Here is an 11669-nt window from a genome sequence, read left to right as displayed (position 1 = left end):
CCAGGTTCCTTGGTGAAAATAACACCAAGGCTTCTTTGCAATGTACAAGAGGAAAGGAGTTTTTCACGCCAGATGGGACTTGAACCCACTATCTCTGGCTTAGGAAGCCAATGCCTTATCCATTAGGCCATTGGGGCCCTGAAAAGCAGTAAAAAGAAGGATGGAAATTCCCTCTCAGGATTGCACATTCCTCACATTCATTCAGAAGCCAAATACCCATTTAATGGCCGTACAGAAATGTCTGCATCCCCTGGCAGCGAGGCACCTGGGCAGGTGGCTGACAGAGCTGAGCACCACCTTTCTGCCAGCCATCTTTAGAGAAGAACCCCACCCTAGAGTCACCCCTGCCTCCGTCAGCACCTCCACGGCTGTGGCTCTGAGTGGCAGTAGGATGATTAGGGGGTGAATCCGGGGCTGGAAGGGGGGTGAGGTCGGCCTGTAAGAAGTAACCAGATGGGGCAGACCCAGGGGGAGGCTGTGGGCTGTTGGTTGGTTGTTGGGATCCGAGCTCTAGATCAAAGCTGCACAGCGACCTGACACCCAGGGTTATAAGGCCGACATAGTGACCCCCTTACGGGCCTCGGTGACCCCCAAACCCTTGTCACTAAGGGCATTGAGGAGTCTCTGTCCCTTAATAACTTCTGGGAGCTCCCCAGCAGGCTGCGGGCGTCAGCCGCCTCCTGCCTCACAGGTTAGACTCTTGGCGCTGTGCCAGCCGCCCCCTCACTTGCAGGCCCAGTGTAAGAAGCAGGAGGCCCGGTGCTGGCAGAAGAGGGTTTTGATTAATCGAGCTCTGTGTTATGGGCACAGGACGCTTCCACTCAGTAGCACAGCTGGGGGGGAGCAGGGGGAGCAGCTAAGGGCGTCGGGTTCCTCCGGTGGGGGTGTGGAGCAGCCGTTCGTTTTCCTGTTCGCACTCCTCTGCGGTGTGAAAATCGGGGAGGGGAGGCAGAAGCCCCACGTCCCTCCCGAAGTGACGCCCAGTGGGGGAAGCCAGGACAACAGGGTGGGGCGGCAAGCGGTGGCCAGACTCTCGCCGCCAGGGTCTAGCCTAGCTCAGGGTCCAGCTCAACTTCCTCCCCGCGCCACTGGTCCCCAGTCCCCTTCCACCACCAGGTCAACCCGGGCACTAGGGCAGGAACGGGGTGAGGCAGCAAGTCAAGCCGAGCAAGGCAGGCAAAAGCGAGTCTTGTCTTCATGGGCCGCTCCCAATGATGTCCTTTTTGTGTGCAACTGCTGCAAAAACATCCTGGACAGAGAAGCAACAGGCCCAAACGTTGCCATGCAACTGCCAAAGTAGCTCAGTTGGGAGAGCGTTAGACTGAAGTTCTAAAGGTCCCTGGTTCAGTCCCAGGTTTTGGCAGGTTCTTTTATCCCTCTGTGTGCAGTGGTGGCTTGTTTTCTGGGAGCACAGTGGTCCCTGCACCCAAGGTGAGTCCCTGAGCTTGGGCTCTGCAGTAGGAAAGGATATTGTGGGCTTCTGCCCCTAATTGGCTGGCCTGACATTTAACAATGAGGGACAGGAGCTGTCTCTCCTAAGTGAGTTATTGGTGGACCCAATATGGCAGGAAGAGAGTGCTAGAGGGGGTGCTGGGCAGTGACAGGCAGGAATAGAGGATGAAAACTCTTCTGTGCAGCTGAGGGAGGGCAGTGCCAGGGAAGGGGCATGTGTGAAAGTGGCCATGTGGAAGGGAGTTGGGGGCCCAGGAGGAGGCACTTGATGTTCAGTGTCTTGGAGCAGCTGGACTTGGCCATGGTGGGTGTTCAGGAAATGCACATTAACAACTCTAGGGTAGCTTGATGGGCAGAGGGTGATTGGTGGAAGGGCCCATCTCTCTGGTCCTCCAGGCCAGGGAAGAATGATGGGGTTGGAGTCTTGTTCTTCACATTCGCAGTGCGAGTACAGAAGGGGCTGGAGCTCCGACCAGGGAGGGCATTACTGGTGGCTTTGTCCTCCGTGTCACTGGTTACTGCTATATTAGTGTGTATGGTCCCCAATTAAGGCATGAAAGGAAAGTTCTATGAAGGAACTGGCTCCCTTCTTCTAGACTGCACGGTGTTTGGTGTCGGGGGGGATTTCAATTGTTGCACCGGCCTGAGGACTGCTGGTCCTGTTTTCCCGACTGTCAGAGGAAACTCTTCTATGATGAGCACTACCTGGTGCAGGTCTATAGCGAGGTCGGCTTAGAGGACGTGTTTCTCCAGTGGAACCAGTGGATGGTGGGCAGTAACCTCCTATTACTCTGACCCGAGCTCACACCAGCCGCAGAGGGGATACACCTTTCTGCAGGGACAGGCCAGGAGTCGCATTGACCGTATTTACATGAAGGAGAGCACGTCGACAGCCCAGTGCAGGGTGGTGCCAATGGACTGTTCGGATCACGCAGCTCTCACCGTGTGCTCAATGTGGGCAATTCCCTGACCCAGGGCAGAGGATATTGGAAGCTGAACATCTAGAGCTTGCAAGATAAAGGAGCAGGGGGGCGAGGCCTGGAGGTGTTGGCAGAACGGGAAAGCATCAGAGGGTTCTGTGGTTACCAGGGGGATTGGTGGGAGTCGGTGAGGGAGGAGTTGGCGGCTTTGTTCCGGCGGCTGGGGAAACACCACAACATTAAAGAAACCAATGGTGCCACATCCTGCAGTGTCGCCTGTGGGATTTCCACAAGAGCATCCAGGCTGGGGAGCCAGTCAGCGTGTGACTGTACGATCGGATCAAGCGACAGCTGCCCGAGTTCCAGGAGATGAGGCTGCAGTTGGCTGATATGAGCAGGAGCATCGAGTGAAGGGAGGAGCAGACTCCCCTGACATTTTTGCAGCCTGCAGGGAATGGAGACAAAGCAGGGGGATGCAGGGACTCAGGGCAGGACCGACGGATCTGGTAGTGCAGGACCACAGTCACTGGAGGAGGAGAGAGAGTCCTGCGAGAGGAAGCTGCTGGTGGGAAGCAATAAGTGCAGAGTGCAAACCAGCCAGCTGAGAGTCACAGGGGTCTAGAAAATGAAACAGTAGCTGGTCCCATGGTGTAATGGGCAGCACTCAAGACTCTGAATCATAGAATCTGAGTTCAAATCTCAGTGGGACCTTGTGGTGATATGTTGCTTTGCTACACAAGCCCTGGAGCTCAATGTACTTGGTTATCCTCTCTCAGGGTGAACTAGAGTGAGTTTTTTCCCTCACGCTGGGTGACTGATGCCCACTGGAGATAGGTCTTTGGTCTGGCTGGTTCAATGGGCTGGTGGCTTTAGGTTGGGGTCCTAGAACTTAACAGTCTGGCTAGAGTTTCCTGTGGATTGATCATATGGTTGTTTCTTGCTGCTTCACCTGATGTCCACAACTTTGGTCCCTGCAGCTGCCACACTCTTCCTCTTGCCCACATGGCATTTAAAGGAAGGAGGGCCAGGGCCAGGCTTCATAGTCAGGGCTAGGCAAGAGGGAGGCAGAGTCCCAGGCTGGAGCCCAACACACCTCTCCTCCTCTGGGCACCTGGGGTGTTGTTCCCCCCTGTTCAGGCACCCCTGGGGCCCTGCACTTCACACAGCTCTCCCTGATTTCAGCTGTTAGTGAGGGAGCCTCACTGCTAGCGCAGACTGGGCAGTTTCTTGCATGAAAAACACTGTCCCAAAGCAGGACTAATGCTTAGAGCTGGTTATCAGTGATTTCAGATCTGTTGGTCTGCAGCAAGACTCTCCATTGAGTCTTAACCAGCTCTGTTATTACACAGGGAAGAACAAAAGGGTCAAATGGGGCCTGGAAGCCTTAAGAAGAATCCACCCCACCCAGTACAACACTTGTCGCTACCTACTCTCAGCCCCACTGAGAATGTTTAGGGGTCACCCGTCGCCTGTATCAACCTAGGAGTCTCAGAGAATCCTAAACAATAGGTGCTCCAGTGGCGCAATTGGTTAGCGCACAGTACTTATAGGGCAGTGCTGAGAGGAGCTATGCTGAGGTTGTGAGTTCAAACCTCACCTGGAGCTCTGGTTTTCATTAACCAAGTGGTGTCACCCCCTCATTTGGCCTGTGGAATGTAGAATTCAAGCCCTGGGTACCCTCAGGAGGGGGCTAATAAAAATGCCGCCTTCACTTATTACCTCCTCTCCAGGTCAGAATCTACCATCCTTTCTCCCCCCCAGCCCCTGTGCCAGGATCCCTCAAGCAGAGCCTGGAGTCCTGCCCTGTACTATTGACAAAGACTAAGTGTCAGGGACAAAACACTCAAATCCCGCCTGGTGCGGGGAGCCAGGTTTGCTCTTCAAATTCTGTCCTTGGTACATTTCCAGGCCTGGGAATGTCCCACAACAGCATTTAATGGGAAGCTGCCTGCAGAACAGTGACACTGCACAGAGCTCCTGTGGAGGAGGGGTGGGAATTAGTAACATTTTGAGGATCGTTTGGGAAATGAGCCTTTGCTGACAAGGTTTGTCTCTGTTCATATTTCACCTTCAGGTGTTATGTTGAGGGATCTTTAGTATATTTTTGTGAGGTTAATAACTATCTCCTCAACTTTATTTACTCAACTCAAAAATTGGTCACTTGATTTTTGCATCTCCCTGTGAAACTACAACTGACACGTGTGGCTTTCTACAGGGGGTCATGATGTTAAAGTTGGGAATTCAGTCTCTGTACTTCTGGGGGTGGGTTGCTTTTTACAGCTGCCTCAGGGCCAGGCACACCAGGCTGTTAGCTGCACCCACTGTCCTTGCCAGGGGCCCCTGCTGAACCCTGGGCTGCACTGCAGTGCTGGGGTGACTGCAGGTAGAGAAGCTGCTGTGGAGCAATGAATTAGTCGTCACTGACAAGATTTGTCTCTGTTCCTATTTCACGCTATGGTGTTAGTTAGAGGAATCAGTACAGATTTTTACTATATTAATTAAACACTTAATTTTATTTAATCAAGCCAAAAACTTAGTATCACTTATTTTTTCTCTGTCCTAGCAAGAATGAATTGAATTTTGTGACTTTCTGGAAATGTGGGAAATTCAGTCTCTGTGTTTGTGAGCTGATGTTTTCCTCTCACAGGTCAGTGCCTGCATTGAAATACCCAGAGGGATCTAAGGGCAGGTGTACGCTGGGCACTGAACTGGCAAAGTGATGTCTCCCAGGGTGTGACCCCCCCACAAACCCATATAGTTAAGGTGACCTAAGCCCGGGTTAGATAGTGCTAAAGAAAAGGAAGAATTGTTCTGTCCATGCAGCTATTACAGGGATGGGAAAATCCCTCCAGTCACTGTCTACTCCAAAGTGCTATAGCAGTGCCACAGCAGCGTTTTAAGTGTACACAGAGTGAAACTAGATTTATCTCCAGTTCGCACTGTGGATGCTCAGGCACTAAGACTGCAATAATAACAACAGCAGCACAGCGCTTGCGTAGTTGGCAGGATTTGAACCTGCGCAGGGAGACCCCAATGGATTTCTAGTCCATCGCCTTAACCACTCAGCCACAACTACTTGATATGCAACCATTTTGCTGCATGATGATTTTGTTCTCACTGAATTGTCACTTTAAATTGTTTGCCCAGACCAGCTTCCCCAGCACACTCACGGCTGCGCATCAGTGTAAGTGTGTCCTGGGCTGAACAGCGAGAATTCCTGCCCATTTCCCTTCCGGCTGGAGCATGATGGGAGTGAGTTTGTGTTAATGACATTGCTGTAGATTGTTGTTCATTCCCCACTCTGACAATTCGGACAGTCCCTTTCCTAGTCAAATCTCCAGCACATCGTTCCAATAGCAGGGGGCAGGATTTCTCTGGGGCACTGAAATTTTTCAGGGGGCTGGTGCATGAACTCAGCCTTGCATTCCACCCTTGATGTTTCATGGACTAACAACAGCAGCAGAAAGAAAGAGCGGAGCCAATATCTCCCTGGCAGGGATGCAGGTGCCATGACCCCTCTGTCTGACCGTCACCATTGCAGGAGAAAAAGGTTCACTGGCATCGAATGCCCTGGCTCAGACCAGAGACACAGGGAGGTTTTGCTGTTTATGGATCTGTGCAAAGGAAATTGTTTCTCTTTGTGAAACTGAGGTCAGAAATGAAACGTCCACATGGTGGCCCAATGCTCTAGGGAATGTGGGTGAAGGACTCGGGCTGAGAAATGATTTAACAGGGGTTTGTTTCAATTTATTGCCCTGATTAAAATCTATGGCTAAAAGGCAGCCACTGTTGTTAGTACTTGTACCTGTGTAGGGACACCCCAGTGGGTGTCAAGTCCATTGTCTTCACCAGGGGCAGTCGATTATTTTAGCAAAGTACAAATTTCTTGGCCAAGGTCTAGACTCCAGAGAAAACAATACACTGCTGATAAGAGGAAGTACATAAAAAGATTTTGCAGTCACCGTGGGCATAACTATAATGTGTCGTGTTTCACTCTTTATATCTGGCGTCACCTCCTTTCCCTTTAGCCTTGTAGTTGACCAAGGGCAAAGCTGAACATCTCCTCAGATACCAGGGAGTGTTTATGTCCATTCCTGTGAGCTACACAGGGGTTTGATGTTGCTGCTTTCAATCCTCCGGCTCTGCCGGGATAAGGAACAATTCAGGCTGTCACTGAACTGAAGGAGGAAGATCAGTTTTTGACAGGGAGAGGGATGCCTCCTCTTAAAGGGGTTTGTCTGGCTGGCAGTCCTGGTTCCCAGGTCTCACCCGTGGGGCTCCAGCAGTTTTGGGACCAGGTCACTCCCTTGGCCCCACCTGCCACCCCCAGGCGCTTCCCCCCAGGGTCCCGGCAGTGCAGCGGAGCTGAGCAGCATCTGCCTGCTCGCTCCAGTGGCTGCCGGCCCCTCCACATGGCAGGGCAGGGTGGGGCTGTGCCTCCGCGCGCTGCCCCCACCCCGAGCCCCTGCAGCCAATGGGACACTGTGGGGGTGATGCCTGGGGGCAGCAGCACACGGAGGCCCCCCAACCTGCCCTGCCTTGGAGCCGCAGGTAAGTGCTGCATCCCTGACCCCCTCCCAGAGCCTGCACTCTCATCCCCTCCCCACATACCTCTTCCCACTCCCAAACTGCCTCCCAGAGCCTGCACCCCCTCCCCCTTCCCACATGTCCCCTCCCGCCTGCCCCCAAGCTCCCGCCCAGAGTCTGCAACCCCACCCCTCCTCCAGTTACCGCTACCCCCGGCCCCAGCCCAGAGCCAGCACCCAGCACCCAAACTCCAACCCCGAGCCTGTACCCCAGAACCCCTCCCCCACCCAAACACCCACCCAGAGACCAGCCTCTCACCCCTTCTGCACCCAAACTCCCCCCAGAGCCTGCACCCCAATCCCCAGCCCCAACCCAGGCCCTGCACCCTAGATCTCCTCCCCCCACCCAAACTTCCTCCCAGAGCCTTAGGCAGGTGAGGGGCAGAGTTTTGGGGCATGGGTTCTGGGCAGTATGAGTGACATTATTGGCCCATGGGAGGATTAGAGGACTGGCACTGGCCCTGTTCTGGGCTATACAGGACACTCTTTGTTGAGAGTATATATCAGTGGTTGAATGTTTCCCTGCAGGGTAATGGGTTCCTAATGCCCTCCCTGGTCAGAGCTCCAGCACCTTCTGTACTCGCACCGTGAATGTGAAGAACAAGACTCCAGCCCCATCCTTCTTCCCTGGCCGAGGACCAGAGAGATGGGCCCTTCCACCAATCACCCTCTGCCCATCATCCTATCCCAGTCCTGACCTCCAGACTCACAGCTCTGCTGGTGCCCCTCACTCCCGACCTGCAGCCCCCTGGGTTCCCCCCAGCTCTAGTGGTGCCCCTCACTACCGATCCACAGCCCCCTGGGCTCCCTGCTGAGCAACCCAGTCACTGCGCTGCCGGTGCCCCTCACTCCCAACCCGCAGCCCCTGCTATCCCACTCCTGACCTCCAGCCTCACAGCTCTGCTGGTGCCCCTCACTCCCGACCTGCAGCCCCTGCTATCCCAGTCCTGACCTCCAGATTCACAGCTCTGCTGGTGCCCCTCACTCCCGACCCGCAGCCCCCTGGGCTTCCCATAGCTCTGATGGTGCCCCTCACTCCCGACCCGCAGCCCCTGCTATCCCAGTCCTGACCTCCAGACTCACAGCTCTGCTGGCGCCCCTCACTCCCGACCCACAGCGCCCTGGGCTTCCCCCAGCTGTACCGGTGCCCCTCACTCCCGAACTGCAGCCCCCTGGGCTCCCACTGAGCTCTGCAGTCACTGCGCTACTGGTGCCCCTCACTCCCGACCTGCAGCCCCTGCTATCCCAGTCCTGACCTCCAGATTGACAGCTCTGCTGATGCCTCTCACTCCCGACCTGCAGCCCCTGTAAAACTGATGAATGAAATTGTTTTTAATTGTTCAGTTTATCCATGTAACTTCTGTTCACCATTCACTACACTTGTCTATATTGTAACTTCTGTTCACTGTTTGCCATATTGTAATTCAAACCCCATTTTAAAATGCTCACTCCATTTTGTAATAGCTTCCTCCAACCTTCATTTTTGCAAACCCTGCTGTAATCTTATTAGTTTAGTTTAGATGTGTGACTGAGGTATGTATGGATGATGGAATCAACCTCCAGCCCCAGCCCGTCCTGGTGAAATAAAGTTCAAACCCCGCTGGCTGAAGATGCAGACAGGAGCCCTAACAAAGTAAGCAGAGGCCACCCTAAAAAGAAAAGGTCCAATAGAAGGAAGATCAAAGCCAGGTCCCAGGCTGAAAGTCACCTGCAATTGACGGGTGATCAATCACCAAACCCAGAGGCAGTGACACAGCAAGACCTATAGACTCTGGATTCAAACTAAAGCCTACAAAAAGGACAGGTGAGATGGGAGACTTTGGAGGGTAACATTCTGCTGCCAACATGGAAGGACATCGGTGCAGGCCCAACAGAGACCCAGCTCGTCCTCGTGCCCGGCTTTCCTGGCCAGTTACCGCCACAAGCTACAAACTCAAGCTGTGTTCAGAACTGGTAACTATGCAGCAGCTGCAGAACATCTGATGGATGGGTGTGTGTGTGTGTGTGTGTATAGGTATTAGGTATAATGTGTGTGTGTATAAGGATTAAAATATTGGTTACTGGCCATAAATCGCACTGTTCTCATAATAAATGTGGCGTCTTTGTCTTGCCCCCTGAAAAGCTCCTGTGTAGCTTTGTCTGTCCAACACTTGTGGCTTGTCCGGGCAGGCTCCAAGCAGGGGACACCAGGTGCAGCAGGGCGGCTGCCCCCCAACGCCACAGCCGGGCGGCCAGAAGCAGCAGCGGGGCCATAGGGGGCGGGGCGCTGCCATGCGGGGCCCACGTCCCGCTCTCCGGGGCTCCACCCCCTCTGGGGCTCCCCAGCTCCTCAGCCTCCTGCCGGGACAGTCCCCCAGCTCTGCCCTCCCAGGTCCCAGCTGGTCCTGGAGGCGGGAGCCCTGGCTGGAGGGACCCTGGGCTGAGGCCCGGCCCGGGAGCCCCACTGCTTACCCCAACCCTGCCAGCGCCTGACCAGCTGGAGGAGAGGGGGGAGTGGGGAGTCAGCACTGGTGGGGGGGGGTGCCCAGGGCCGGGGCAGTAGGGGGTGGGGTGAGGGGGAGAGCCCAGCACTGGGGCAGCAGATGTGGGTAGAGGAGGGCACTGATGGGGGCAGGGGGTGAGAGCCCAGGGCTGGGGTGGGGGGCAGCCAAAAATTTTTTTGCTTGGGGCGGCAAAAAACCTGGAGCCAGCCCTGCAGGTGGGCCAGAAGCCCACACTCTGTTGTCCTGCTGGGGAGCTCAAAGCCAGGTACTTGCCTCAGGTAAAGGAGTTTCCAGAGGACAAGCTGCCCCCTGCACAGAGAGGGAGGAAAGAGCCTGTCAAAGCCCAGGATTAAACCAAGGACTTTGAGATTTTCAATCTAACGCTCACCCAACCGAGCTACTTTAGCAGCTGCACAGGACTGCTGTGGTTTGATGCTTCTCTGCCCGGGAGGTTTTTGCAGCAGTTACACACAAAAAGGACGTCATTGGGAGCGGCCCATGAAGACAAGACTCACTTTTTCCTGCCTTGCTCAGCTTGACTTGCTGCCTCACCCTGTTCCTGCCCTAGTGCCCGGGTTGACCTGGTGGTGGAAGGGGACTGGGGGCCAGTGGCGCGGGGAGGAGGTTGAGCTGGACCCTGAGCTAGACTAGACCCTGGCAGTGAGAGTCTGGCCACCACTTGCCGCCCCCCACCCTGTTGTCCTGGCTTCCCCCACTGGGCGTCATTTCGGGAGGGAAGTGGGGCTTCTGCCTCCCCTCCCCGATTTTCACACCGCAGAGGAGTGCGAACAGGAAAACGAACGGCTGCTCCACACCCCCACCGGAGGAACCCGACGCCCTTAGCTGTGGGGAGTAAGAAGTGGCTGTTGGCTGACAGGGCTGGTCCCCGAGGAGCTGGAACAGCAGCTGCCGCCTCCCCCTCGGCTCCAGGCTGTGGGAAATGCTCATTGCCTGGCTGCATGGGCAGCTGCTGCTCCGTGCTCTGGAGAGCGTCTGTATTGCTCTGTCAACCCCCCGTCTTCACTGAGCCAGTCTGGTAAGGTCCCAAGTGCCCCCTCCGGCCTGGCAGCTGAGAGTCTGTGCAGACATCAGCCCCCCTGCCAGCCCCACAGGCAGCAGCAGCGCCAGCCCCCCAGCACCACAGGGGCACTCAATGCACTTCCTGAGGGGAAATGGCTCCTTGGCATCCAGCTGCTAGAGTGAGAGCCAGGGGAGAGCAGTGTCTGGCTCTCCGTCGGGGAGAGAAGAGACCTGGTGAGTGCGGATCTCCCTCAGCCTCCCCCGCAAGGCTGGTCACTTCTATTGTCACTGTGATAGTCGGTGCTTCCCTTCAGGGCCGGCCCTAGAGGGGTCTGTGACAACCCCCCCCCCTTTCCACCACTGCACCCCTTCCCCCAAGCCCCCACGCCTGTCCCATCTCTTCCCGCCCTGCACCTTCCTGCCCCATTCCTTTCCCTCCCCCACCTCTTCCTGTCTTTGCTCCTCCCCATCCCCCACCCAGCCCCTCCTGCACCCCACTGAACAGCTGATCACTGGCAAGTGGGAGGTGCTGAAGGGGAAGAGGAGGAGCTTGTCAGCAAGGCCTGTAGTGGGGGGGGGGGGGAGCTGGCTGCCAGTGGGCGCTGAGCACCTATTTTTTCCTCTGTTGGTTCTGCAGCCCCGTAGCTCCCATGGAGTCGCTGACTCAGCTCGTTTCACACGCTAGAGAGAGGAGCAGAACCAGGGCTATGGCTGATCTATGGGGCACCAGGTGAGTGGCAGAGGCTTCAGGTGCTGAGAGTTTGCCTGACCCCTCAGGGACACAGTGTGAGGTGGTGTCCCAGGGATCTCTATGAAAGGAGCAGAACAGGATTTACTTGGGGTGGGGAGAGAATTGAGAGTGTCTCAGGGGGTTGTACAGAGGTATTGCCTGGGTGAGGGACTGGCTAAAACACAGGCCTCGCTGTGAGCAGGATTTGAACCTGGACTTCAACGCCAACAGCTTAACCACTCGGCCATCACAGCTGTGAGCACAAAACTGCTCCAATGTCAGAGAAACTGGTAAATAATCACAATGGCCAGGCTTGAAGTCATCTGAACTACAGAATTCCCACAGCAAACCTGGCTCCCAAAGCACAGGGGGGATTTGGGGTTTGTTCTCTTTGCTTAGCCATGTGCAGTAGCTCATGCTCCAATACGTCTGTTAGTCTATAAGGTGCCACAGGACTCTTTGCTGCTTTTACAGATCC

At 55.3% G+C, this 11669-nt stretch overlaps 2 non-coding genes across 2 annotated transcripts; one reads left to right on the top strand and one right to left on the bottom strand.

Annotated features, from left to right (window-relative positions):
* The first annotated feature begins 3883 nt into the window (after positions 1 to 3883).
* Positions 3884 to 3977, top strand: TRNAI-UAU. Its single transcript has 2 exons — positions 3884 to 3921; positions 3942 to 3977. It is a non-coding gene; the product is annotated as a tRNA-Ile (tRNA).
* A 1389-nt stretch (positions 3978 to 5366) lies between these two features.
* Positions 5367 to 5448, bottom strand: TRNAS-AGA. The gene has a single exon. It is a non-coding gene; the product is annotated as a tRNA-Ser (tRNA).
* Between the last annotated feature and the right edge of the window lie 6221 nt (positions 5449 to 11669).

The sequence above is a fragment of the Mauremys reevesii genome, linkage group 12 (assembly GCF_016161935.1).
Source record: "Mauremys reevesii isolate NIE-2019 linkage group 12, ASM1616193v1, whole genome shotgun sequence".
In the NCBI taxonomy this organism is placed as follows: Eukaryota; Metazoa; Chordata; order Testudines; family Geoemydidae; genus Mauremys; species Mauremys reevesii.
Note: the sequence above shows the minus strand (reverse complement) of the source record. Positions and strands in the feature narration are given on the sequence as shown.